The following is a 13,384-nucleotide window of genomic DNA, read 5'->3' on the forward strand; positions in this document are numbered from 1 at the left end:
AGATGCCATTTTTCTGTGTTGACCCCTCCCACACATGATCAAATCTAAAATTTCACTGGCCTGCTGAGCTCTGCTCTCTCCAACCTGGTGACTACCTGGGGATCCACCCCACCCAACTTGTACAATGGCAGAGGCTTTTTTATTGCTAACAGGCAGCTGTTGTTGCCTTAAGCTGCATTATTTCTTGGACAATTTTTGGGTGTCCTCAAGCCCCAGGTAGATGGTGGCTGGCTTTGGTGTACTCTGAGCCTTTTGCAGAGAGGCCCAAGGATCACAACTGGCATCAATCTAAATCTGCATTAACCCACTGAACACTACTCATCTTATACTGGTAACTCCCTGAGACCCCACCCCATCCAACTCCCATACCACCCTAGGCTCTTTCAGTGGCTGATCATTATGGAAAGCCAGCAGGAGAAGACAGGCCTCAGGGTTCCCTAGGTGTTTTGCTGAGCTACTGCAGGACAGGGAGAGGTGATGGCTGGCTTTGGCTTGCAGTGTGCTCTCTCCCACACACCTCTAGGTTCAGCAAAGGCAGTGGCCAACCATGGATCACTTTGTAGCTCCTACCAGATAGCCCTGGACCAGTCAGACAGTGCCTGATCTTGGCCTGCACAGGAGTCCCTTCTAAGAGGCCTCAGAATCAGCACAACCAGTGCTGCTTCAAACCACAAATTAGGCCTACAAGTGGCACATGCAAACAGTTGTCTTGGAAGGCGCCAGAGCCTACTGGGCAAATCCTATTCTGTGGGGTAAGCCCTCACACAGTGAGTCATACATTATAGTCATGTACAATCTTCACAATCAGTAAGCCTGAGAGCCAATGCAACCCACTGATGTGCCAACATCAGTCAAGGCTTAACTACAACAGGAAGTCACACACAACACACATAAGGGACATTTCTGGAGCATCCACCTTAGGTGACCAGGAAGCACACTGGGTGCCACAAGACAACTACTACATAGGGCCACCCTGCCAAGACTGGGAGATGTAGCAGATCTATCTAATATATAAAAACAAATGAGAGGAAGTCAAAATGAGGAAACAAACAAATAAAAAATGTCCCAAATGAAAGAACAAGAGAAAATTACACACACACACACACACACACAAAACAGACAAACAAACAAAATCAGCCCTAAACTAAGTGGAGACAAACAATCTACCAGATACACAGTTCAAAACACTGGTTCTAAGGATGCTTAAGGAACTTAGTGAGAACATCAACGAAAAGATGTTGAGGATGAAAAAGGACATAAAACCATAAACAAAGAATCAATCAAGAATGAGGAATACAATAAATGAAATGAAGAATACACCAGAAGGAATTAACAGTAGAATAGATGAAGCAGAGGATCGAATCCACAATTTAGAAGACAAGGTGGAAAAAAACAGCCAATCAGGATAGCAAAAACAAAAACATAATCGAAAGAAATGAGGATAGTTTTAGGGACCTCTGGAACATCACCGAGTATAATAACATTCTCATCATAGGGGTACCAGAAGAAAAAGAGAGAAAACAAAGGATTGAGAAGGTATTTGAGGAAATAATGATGGAAGACTTCCATAACCTGGTGAAGGAAATACACATACAAGTCCCCAAAGAGTCCCAAACAAAATTAATCCCAAGAGGTCCATATCAAGAACATCATAATTAAAATGCCAGTGGTTAAAGACAAAAAATGAATCTTAAAAGCAGCAAGAGAAAAGCAGTTAGTTACCTAGAAGGGAGATCCCCTAAGAATATAACTTGATTTCTCAACATAAACTTTACAGAAGGGATTGGGAGAAAATGTTCTAAGTGACAGAAAGCAAAGACCTACATATGCCAACAGTTTCAAAAATCTGAAAAAATGAATGCATTTCTAGAAGCATACAATCTTTGAAGACTGAATTAAGAAGAAAAAGAAAATCTGAACAGTCTGATCACTACTAACAAAATCAAATCTGTAATCAAAAAATTATCCACAAATAAAAGTCTTGGACCAGATAGGTTCACAGGTGAATTTTACCAAACATTCAAAACAAGATTAACACCTATCCTTCTCAAGTTATTCCAAAATATTCAAGAAGGTGGAAGGATCCCAAGTTTGTTTTACAAGTCCACTATTAGCCTGATTCCAAAACCAGACAAAGACATTACAAGAAAAGAAAACTACAGGCTGATATTTCTGATGAACATAAATGTAAAAATCCTCAACAAAATATTAGCAAACCGAATTCAGCAATACATTAAAAAGATCATACACCATGATCAAGTGGGATTTATTCCTCAAATGCAAGGTTGGTTCAGTATTAGCAAATCATTTAATGTGATATATTACCTAAAAAAAAAAAAAGATACAAATCACATGATCATATCAATAGATGCAGAAAAACATTTGACAAAACTCAGTACCCATTTATAATAAAAGTTCTCAGCAAAGTGGGAATAGACAGAATATACTTGAACATAATAAAGGTCTTATATGACAAACCAACAGCTAACATCATACTCAACAGAGAAAAGCTAAGAACATTCTCATTCAGGTCAGAAACAGTAAAAGGATGCCCACTTCACCACTTTTACTCAACATAGTATTGGAAGTCCTTGCTACAGCAATCATACATGAGAAAAAATAAAAGGCATTAAAATTAGAAAAAAAGAAGTAGAACTGACATTATTTGCAGATCACATGATAATATATAGAGAGAATCCTTAAAATTCCATTAAAAGTTATTAGAATTTATAAAAGAATTTACTAAAGTAACAAGATTCAAAAGTAATATCCAAATAGCAGTTGAATTTCTATACACCATAATGAATTATCAGAAAGAAAAATTAAGAAAACAATCCAATTTACAATTGCATCAAAAAATAAATACCTAAGAATAAATTTACCAGCGGTAAAGGACTTACACTCAGAAAATTATAAGACATTGAAGAATAATATTGAAGAAGATACAAATAAATGGAAGTATATATTATGCTCATGGATAAGAAGAATTAACATTGTTAAAATGTCCATACTACCTAAAGCAAACTACACATTCAATGCAATCCTTATCAAAATGCCAACAGCACTCTTCAGAGAACTCAAACAAATAATCCTAAAATTTATATGAAACCACAAAAGACTCTGAATAGACAAAGCAATCTTGAGAAAGAAGAACAAAGTTGGAGGTATCTCAATACCTGATATCAAAATTTACTACAAGGTTATAGTAATCAAAACAGCATTGTACTGGTAAAAACAAACAAAAACAGACATAGTTCAATGGAAGAGAAGGGAGAGCCCACAAATAAACCCATGCCTATACCCCAAAAATATGCAACGGGGTAAAGACAGTCTTTTCAATAAATAGTGCTGGGAAAACTGGATAGATACATGTAAAAAAATGAAACTAGACCATTTTTCACACCATATACATGAATAAGTTCAAAATGAATTCAAAGACTTTAAATATAAGACCCAGACCATAAAATTCCTAGAAGAAAACATAGGCAGTAAACTCTCAGACATTGCTCTTAGTAGTAATATTTATTTTCTTTTCTGTTATGTCACCTTGAGCAAGGGAAACAAAAGAAAAAAATAAACTAATGAGACTACATCAAACTAAAAATTTTTTGCACAGCAAAGGAAACCATTAACAAAATGGAGGCGTCAGATGGGCCTGTCCTCCCACTGGGGCCTCCCTTTCTCCACAGTCTTGGTTGGGCTATGCGGGCTGGCTGGACTGTGAGTGATTTCTGATGCAGATTCTCAAGATGAGAGAGGCTGGAGCTGGGGGTGGAAAGCCAACGCCACAAAGGTACTCAACTCCCAAATCCAGGACAAAGAAGGCAGACAGTCAGTGGCGAATATTTTAAAGCCAGGCTTGCCTGCCAGATGGCAAGGGGGTAAAGGGAGTACTCTCCCTAGCTCTCTGTTCTCTAGGGCAGCCAGATAAATGAAAAGTCTCCAGGGAGGTATAAAGGATGTTTAGATGGCCCTTATATTCCAGATTTGGAACTTCAAAAAGACATTTAAATCAAATGGTATTGAGAGGGATTGGGTTATGAAACATAGTGGTCCAAATGGCACTAGTAGTGATGAGACAGTACAACTTTGTGGACTGCCACTTGGTTGCAGCAAAGAGGAAATAGTTAAGTTCTTTCAAGGTATATTGAGATCCTCAGAAGTAGCAGGAGTGAAATCAAAGGATTTTATCATCCACCAAGAAGATTGCTGGACCAGCAAGTGGCACCATGTGCTAGACCAATAGAAAGAAAAAGGGGTTATTATGGAGGTGGGCATAGAAGTTATGGACATTTTGATGACTCTGGGGGCCACAATAATCATGGTTATGGAAATGACGGCTTTGATGACAGAGTGAAAGATGGAAGAGGTATGGGAGAACATGGCTATAGTGGAGCTGCTGATGCAAATTCAGGTTTTCATGGTGGTCATTTTGTACACATGAGAGGATTGTCTTTTTATGCAACTGAAAATGACATTGCTAATTTTATCTCACCTTAGTGAAATCCAATACGAGTGCATTTTGATATTGGAGTTGATGGCAGAGGGTCAGGAGAAGCAGATATAGAGTTTGTGACACATGAAGATGCAGTAGTTGCCATGTCTAAAGATAAGAATAACATGCAACACTGATACATTGAACTCTTCTTCAATTCTACTCCCAGAGGCAGCTCTGGAATGGGAAGCTCTGGAATGGGAGGCTATCGCAGAGATTGAATGGATCAGCTGGAATAAGGTTATGGATCTGTTGGAATAATGGGAAGGGGGAACAATTACAGTGGAGGCTATGGTACTCCTGATGGCTTGGGGGGTTATGGCCATGGTGGTGGAGGCAGTGGAGGTTACTATGGGGCAAGGTGGCATGAGTGGAGGTGGATGGCATGGGATGTATTAAAGCATAACCACCAACATAAGATTCTGACAATAACATCTGGTTTACTAGATTTTCTTACAGAATTAATTTCTTTTTTATTTTAAGAACTTTCTAATAACTGAAGGAATGTGTTTCAAAATATTATTTGGCAAAGCAACAGATTATAATGGGAAAATCTGTTTGCTGTAGGTTTTATTTGTTGCATATTTTGACTTAAAATTAATTTTTATGTTCAAAAAATGGAAAGACATAAATATGTGTATACATTGAATATATAATATATAATATATTATATATGTAATATTATTCAGCCAATAAAAGGAAGGGAATTCTGTCATTTGTGACAACATGAATGAATCTCAAGGGCATTACGCTAAGTGAAATATATATCAGACAGTGAAAAACAAAATCTGTATGATCTTACTCATATGTGGAACCTAAAATATTTTTTTAAAAAATGAAATTATAGAAACAGAGTAGATTGGTGGTTGCCAGGGGCTAAGTGGAAGGGAGAAAATGGATGAAAGTGGTCAAAGAGTACAAACATCCAGTTATAAGATGAATAACCTCTAGGTATCTAATGTACAGCATAATAACTATAGGTAACAATACTGTATTCATACTTGAAAATTGCTAATAAATTACACCTTAAAAGTTCTAACCACACACATTTAAAAAAGTAATAGTGGGAGGTGATGGATGTGTTAATTTACATTATTGTGATTGTCATTTGCAATATATACCTACTTCATATGCACATATGATTTAAACTTATACAATGTTACATCAATTATATCTCAATAAAACTGAAAAAAATATATACACCATTAGCTATTTGAAGTCATTTAAAACTCAATTTCATTTAGTGTGCTATATATAATGCAAGTTTTTAAAAATTATAGATATTTAAAGAGGGAGAAAGCATTTTGCCAGAAATATTGTGAGCTTAAGAATGCAGCAGAAAACGTGAGCATAATCATTTTAAAATACATGATTTTATTTGATGAAAACATAAATTTTAGTTGTGTAAAGCAATATAGTTTTGGTATGCAAAATTCAATATAAATGTATGAATCTATTTTTATACAGTTTAGCACCTGTAAATATTAACATATCAAAACATATCAGAAGCAAGTATTATCCAAGACATGAAAAGGAAAAAAGTCAGTAAAAACACATATTTAAACATAAATCACAATCAACTTTTTAAATTTAAGGTATATACTTGAGGTCAATGCAGCAAAGTTTCTTTATATTTAGATTAACTGTCAATTTTTAAAAATAAGTTATCCTCTCTTTCATAGAACATACTATTTAATGAAAATGTAGATCATAATGACAAACCAATGTAACTCAACTGAGTTTTTTCTTTCAACAGGTAGACAAAATTATTCAAGAAAAACCCTTCCTGGTACATTGTAATTAAAATTCTGGATAAAACACACAAATTAAGTTGGCTTCAAAGTAAGTGGATACCCTGAAAAACAGAAATAAGAAAAATGTGGAAGTTAACAGACACGTACAATCTTAAAATTAAAATATCAAGGAATAAATTAACAAGGGTGGTAAAAGAACCATACTGGAAAAATTATAAGACATTGAAAAAATAAGTTGAAAAAGATTCAAATAATAGAAGCATAAACTGTGCTTATGAATAGGTCAAATTGACATCATTAGAATGTCCCTACTAAAAAAAAATAAAATGAAAAATGCCCATACTACCTAAAGCAATCTATAAATTCAATGCAATGCCTATCAAAAGCCAATGGTATTTTTTGCAGACCTAGAGCAAATATCCTAAAATTGATATAATACCACAAAGACATTGAATAGCATAAGCAATCTTGATTAAGAAGAACAAAGTTGGAGGTATAATGCTACCTGATACCAAACTATGCTACAAGGCTATAGTAATCAAAACAGCTTGATACTGGCATAAAAACAAACACATAGCTCAAAGGAACAGAATAGAGAATCCAGATAAACCCACATCTATGAGGTCATTTATTCTAAGACAAAGGAGACAAGAATATACATTGGGATAAAGGCAGTCTAGTCAATAAATGGTGTTGGGAAAACTAGACAGATACATGCAAAAAATATATATAGAAAAACAATCATATAGAAAATACCACATAGAAAAATACCATATAGAAAAACAATCACAATGGATTTAAAACCATAAAAGGCCTAAAAACCATTAAATCCCTAGAAGAAAACATAGACAGTAAACTCTCTGACATCACACTTAACAATTATTTTTTTTGGTAAGTATCCTTGGGTAAAGGAAACAAAAAGAAAAAAAATGGGATTATGTCAAAATAAAAAACCATTTTTGCACAGCAAAGGAAACCATCATCAAAACGAAAAGAAAACCTACTGAATGGGAGAAGATATTTGCCAAAGATACATCTGATAAGGGATTACTATCCAAAATACATAGAAAACTCATACAACTAAACACCAAAAAACAAATATTCCAATTAAAAAAGTGGACAGATGACCGGAACAGACATTTCTCCAAAGAGGACTTACAGATAGTCAATAAACATATGAAAAGATGCTCAAGTTCACTAATTATCAAAAAAAGCAAATAAAAACCACAATGAGATATCACCTCACAACTGTCAGAATGGCTATCATCAATAAATCAACAAACAGTAAGTGTTGGCAAAGATGTGCACTATTGGTGGGATTGCAAACTGGTGAAGCCACTATAGAAAACATTATTGAGGTTCCTCAAAAAATTAAAAACATAATTACCATATGACCCAGCAATTCCACTTGTGGGCATTTCTCTGAAAAAAGGCAGACACTAATTTGAAAAGATATATGCATCTCTATATTCACTGCAGCATTATTTACAATAGCCAAGATATGGAAGCAACCTAAGTGTGCCCATCAACTGATAATTTGATTTAAAAAAAAGTGAGATTATCTGTGTGTGTATATTTATATATGAATATTACTCAGCTATAAAAAATGATGAAGCCTTACCATTTGCAACAATTTGGGTGAACCTAGAGGGTATTATGCTAAGTGAAATAAGTCAGACAGAGAAAGACAAACACCATATGATTTCACTTATATGTGGAATCTTAAAAAAGGAAATGAACATACAAAACAGAAACAACCTCATAGATATAGAGAACAAAATTATGTTTTATAGATGGGAGGGGAGTTGGGGAGTTTGGTGAAAGAGATGAATGACTAAGAAGTACAAATAGGCTGGTACTGAGTAGTCATAGGGATGTAAATGACAGCACAGGGAATGTAGTCAATAATATTGTAATAACTACGTATAGTCAAGTGGGTCATAAACTTACCGTGGGAATCACCTTATAAGTTATATAGATGTCTAACCACTATGTTGTAACACCTCAAATTACTATAATATTGAATTTTAACTGTAATTGAAAGTAAAAAATAAAAATAAGAAGTCATTTGTGAAGAAATATTACATGAACATAATAATAAATATAAAGTAATCTGCAGAAACTGACAATATTGGAAGTTATACAGAATCATAATTGTAAATACCACCACATTTTAATCAGCAACTATGAAACACAAAATGATCAGATATAATATGCTTAAATAATTGAAAGGTCAATTGGAAAAGAAATTGTAAGAATAAAAATTATCAAAATGTACATGATAGATTTGAAAAAGGCTAAAACAAATCTTATGAAAATTCTTTTATAGTCAAAGCACAGAAACAATTTTTATTATAGTGTTTCTGACTCGGATATATATATATATATATGTTAGGTTAGTTTCAGGTGTACATAACAATGTAAAAGTTAGATATTTATGGGGTGGCCAGTTAGCTTAGTTGGTTAGAGCATGTTGCTCTAAATAACAAGGTTGCAGGTTCAATCCCCACATACGCCACTCTGAGCTGTGCCCTCGTCAACTATACTGAAACAACTACTTGACTTGGAGCTGATGGGTTCTGGAAAAACACACTTAAAATAAATAAAATTTTTTTAATGTTAGATATTTATAACCCTCACAAAGTTATAACCCTCCCAATCTACTACCCCTCTAACATTGCATACAGCTGTTACAATACCATTGACTATATTTCCTATGCTGTACTTTCCATCCTGTGAAAATATATATATATTTGACATTCAATAAACAATCTTATGAAAATGAAATACATAATAAATTATATATTAATAAAAATTTAAACAGTAGAATCAGGGATTTAGGTAGTTTCTAGTAAATATTCAGGAATTATAATTTAAGAATAAAACAGATTTTTAAGTTATGAAATTTAAAGCACTAAGATACATCTAGTCTGAGTCTGGAAGGCAAGACTACAGAGACTGGCAAAAAACAATATCTGAAAGGATAATAACTGGGACTTTTCTAGAGTCAATGTCCCCAATTTCAAGAAGATGATCAGTTTCAAGAAGATCATCATATCTCAAGAAACATAACAGGGGAGAGATACTATTTAAAGAGGTAATTGTTAATAATTTTCCAAAATTGTTGAAATCATCTTCCCTCAGATTCAGGAAAACTAAAGTAATAGAAATAAGTAAAATGTCATAAAGTACCATAAAGAAACTTTATAATAGTAAAAACAAAAAGAAATTTTAATTCAGTCATAGGCAATAAATAAGTTGACAACATTGTAACCTTTTTCCCCATGGAAAGTATGAAAACCGTAAAAGGGGAATTAAACCATAGAAGAACAGAAAGAAAATAGCTGTCAAATCTGAATTTCCAGACACATTATTTTTTTTAAAAAAAAGGACAAGAACAAGCAACATTTTTATATGAGCAAAAATTAAGACAATGTGTTGGCAAATGACCTTCATTAAAATATATCCTAAAAGTGCTTTGTTCTGCTTTTGCCTAGGAGGTAAAAACATCTACACACACACATACACACACACAAACACATACAGACACATAGAGACATACACATGCTCAAGATAAACAAAAACAGGGAATATGGTAACATTTAGACTCAAAAGAAACTATAAACATGGCACAGTGCAATACTGAATGTGACAATCTTGTTCCCTCCAAAGACCCTTCCTAACTATCATGACTGTTCAATCAAATAAGTGACCCCTCTTCAAATGTTGAAATTCTTATACATCTTGGCTTCTAGAATTGAAGTCCTTTCTAGCACTGCACAGAACAAAGATTTGCCTCATAGATGCTTAGTGATTGATTGATGATTTTTGATCATCTGGGACATTATAGAATAATATATTATCTTAATGACATCATGAGTTTTGTGACATTGTACTCTAGCACTTATAATTTTTGCACTGTCTTTATTACAATATAAAACAAAACCACAGGGTTTTCTGTTACATGTGAAAATCTTCAGACATCAACTAGACTTAGATAGGTTGACACAAACTGAACCAAAATACTGAGCTATTTGAGTGTACTTATCACGAAGGATCAATGTGAGTCTTTCTGCAAACTCTCTAATCTCCTTTAAACTTCAGTGATTCACTCTTGGCTCTGAGCTTTGAAATTTTGACAGGTATCTTGGAAATGTGCACAGTGGACACATGAAAGACAATTATTTGTTTCTTCAAATAGCACCATTGTGGAGTGCATTAAGATAATTTCTGAATCCTATAAATGGAGAGAGCTCTTTCTTTGCTTTGCTGAACTCTGCAAGAGCAGGCTATATCATGACACATCTAATGAATCTGTTTTTATTTTTTATGTTTCATTAATGGACTTTTAAGAAAATAATTTGGAGTCATTTTAGTATATATTTCAAAATTTTATATTTGAAGTCAATTGTTGGCAGACATGATATGTGCATTCTATTTTCTAGGTCAGTGAACTCTCATATTATTGTAGTCCTTTGGGGTTGAGGCGGGGCATTCAACAATATATATTAAAGCCTAAATTGTTTACATAGTTTGATTACATACATTCATATTTCGAACGTAAGAAAATAACAAATATTGATAGACATTATGCATATGAATGTCCATAGCAATGTTATAGTAAAAAATAAAATCAAATTACATATCCAAATATAAATTATTAGTAAAGTAAATTGTGGTATGTACATTCAGTATATAATAATATTTTGCTGCTATCTAACAGTCTTATTAAAAAGGTTGTGATAACATAATTTTCCCAGACTATTTATCTCCTATGGACTGAATTGTGTCCACCCAGAATTCATATGCTGAATCTTTAACCACAATGTGACTATATTTGAATATAGGGACTTTAAGAGATAATTAAGATTAAATTGAATCATAAGACTGGGGTCCTTATCCAGTAGGATTAGTGTTCTTATAAGAAGAGATACCAGAGACCTAACTTTCTGTCACATCATTGAGGAAAAGCATGTGAGGATATAACAAGAAGGTGGCTATGACATAAACCCTTGCTTATACGGTAAATTCATCTATGAAAAAGGAGGCAAAACTATACAATAGAGAAATGACAGTCTCTTCAACAAGTGATGCTAGGAAACCTGGACAGATATATACAGAGATGTTAATGTATTGTTTGTTATCCATGATTACGGCACACTGTAAAACACACCTTCTCTCAACCGTAGCTCACACTTGAATGGCTGCACCCAACCAGTTGAAACTTGTCACACACTGTTACTAAGGTTCAACACACCACTTCCTGTACTGAAGATCCCTGCCTTTCCACTGGATGGCGTTCAGCAGCAGCATTCACCATATTTTGTGATCACACCACATAGGTAGTAAACTATTTCACGCAAGTGTTAGTAATATCTTTTTGGATGTGTCTCTCAAGCAACAAAAACAAAAGTAAAAGTAATCAAATGAGACTACATCAAACTATTAATAAAAAGTTTATGCACAGCCAAGGAACCAACAACAAAACAAAACAACAACCTACTGAACAGGAGATGATATTCACAAATGATATATTTGGTAAGAGATTTGTATCCAAAATATATAAGGAACTCACACCATTCAATGACAGAGAAATAAATAATATGATCAATAAATAAGCAGAGAATATGAAGAGACATTTTTCCAAAGATGACATACAGATGGCCAATGGACAAGAAAAGGTGCTCAACATCACTAAACACCAGAGAAATCCAAATCAAAACCACAATGAGATACTACCTCACATCTGTCAGAATGGCTATCATCAAAAAGTCAACAAATAACAAGTGTTGGTGAGGATGTGGAGAAAAGGTAACCTTCTTGCACTGTTGATGGGACCGTAAATTAGTGCAGCCGCTATGGAAAACAGTATGGAGGTTCCTCAGAAAACTAAAAATAGAACTTCCATAAGACTCAGCAATCCCACTCTGGGTATTTATCTGAAGAAAATGAAAACATGAATTCAAAAAGGAAACATATGTCTTTATGTTCACTGCAGCATTATTTACAATAGCCAGGATATGGAAGAAACCTAAGGTGTCCATCAATAGATAAATGGATCAAAAAGATGTGGCACATATATACAATGGAGTATTACTGAGCAATAAAAAATAATGAAATGCTGCTATTTGCAACAACATAGATCAACTTAGCGGGTATTATGTTAAGTGAAATTAATCATACAAAGAAAGGCAAATACAGCATGATTTATCTTATATATGGAATCCAAAATACACACAAATAAAGATAACAAAAACAGACTCATGAAAACAGGGAACAGACTGATAGTTGCCAGAGGGGTTGGCAGATGGGTAAAAAAGGTGAAAGCAAATATTATCAATAACATTGAGATAACTTTGTATGGTGACAGATGGTTACAAGATTTAATGTGGTAATAATATCACAAGGTCTATAAATGTTGACTCACTGTGTTGTACAACTGAAACTAATATAATATTGTATACCAATTATACTTCAATTAAGAAAAAAAAAAAAAAACTGTCTGCAAGCCAGGAAGGGGGTTCTTACCAAAACTTAAATCAACTAAATAAATCAACCTTGATCTTGGAAATCTCAGTATCTGGAAGTGTGAGAAACTAAATTTCTGTTGTTTAAGCCACCCAGTCTGTGGTATTTTGTTATGGAAACCTGAACAGACTAATACAACATCAAAAATAGGCTACTAAGTAAGATGTTCATTAGATCTCAATTTTGTCACTTAGAATATGAGTGTAGATCCTTACAGATAGATGAAAATATGCACAATCGTATAGAAAAAATACTAGACATGCACACATCAAAATAACTGCATTTGTACCTAGCACGATTACAAGTATGTTTTATTTTCCACTTTTTTCTGTCACTTCTACATTTTCAGAGTCTATTTTAGTAATTTTATCATAAAAAACAAAATTTTTAAATTAAAAAAGTCAGTATGTATTTTGTGTCAGCCAAACATAGTTTATTATTTTGATTACTCATAAAAATCTGCAATATCCATAACCACATTTATGAATCCCAACTTTTTATCCAAGTAAGTTAGGGTTTTTCTGCTTAAAATAGATGGCTAATTTATTAGCAAAAAAGAAAATCACAAATGGCTACATACAGCACCCACCAGCAAATATCTGCTGCA

The 13,384-nt window shown here is 33.8% G+C and overlaps 1 protein-coding gene and 1 pseudogene across 9 annotated transcripts in view; one reads left to right on the forward strand and one right to left on the reverse strand.

The window, feature by feature from the left end:
- SNTG1 (syntrophin gamma 1) overlaps window positions 1-13,384 on the reverse strand; it is an 817,517-nt gene that overhangs the window by 586,220 nt on the left and 217,913 nt on the right. The gene's annotated exons all lie outside the window — the stretch shown is intronic.
- LOC109435025 (heterogeneous nuclear ribonucleoprotein H3 pseudogene) lies at window positions 3,284-4,894 on the forward strand (annotated as a pseudogene).

This window comes from Rhinolophus sinicus, chromosome 7 (assembly GCF_057876585.1).
Source record: "Rhinolophus sinicus isolate RSI-liver-muscle chromosome 7, RSI-T2T, whole genome shotgun sequence".
Taxonomy (NCBI): Eukaryota; Metazoa; Chordata; class Mammalia; order Chiroptera; family Rhinolophidae; genus Rhinolophus; species Rhinolophus sinicus.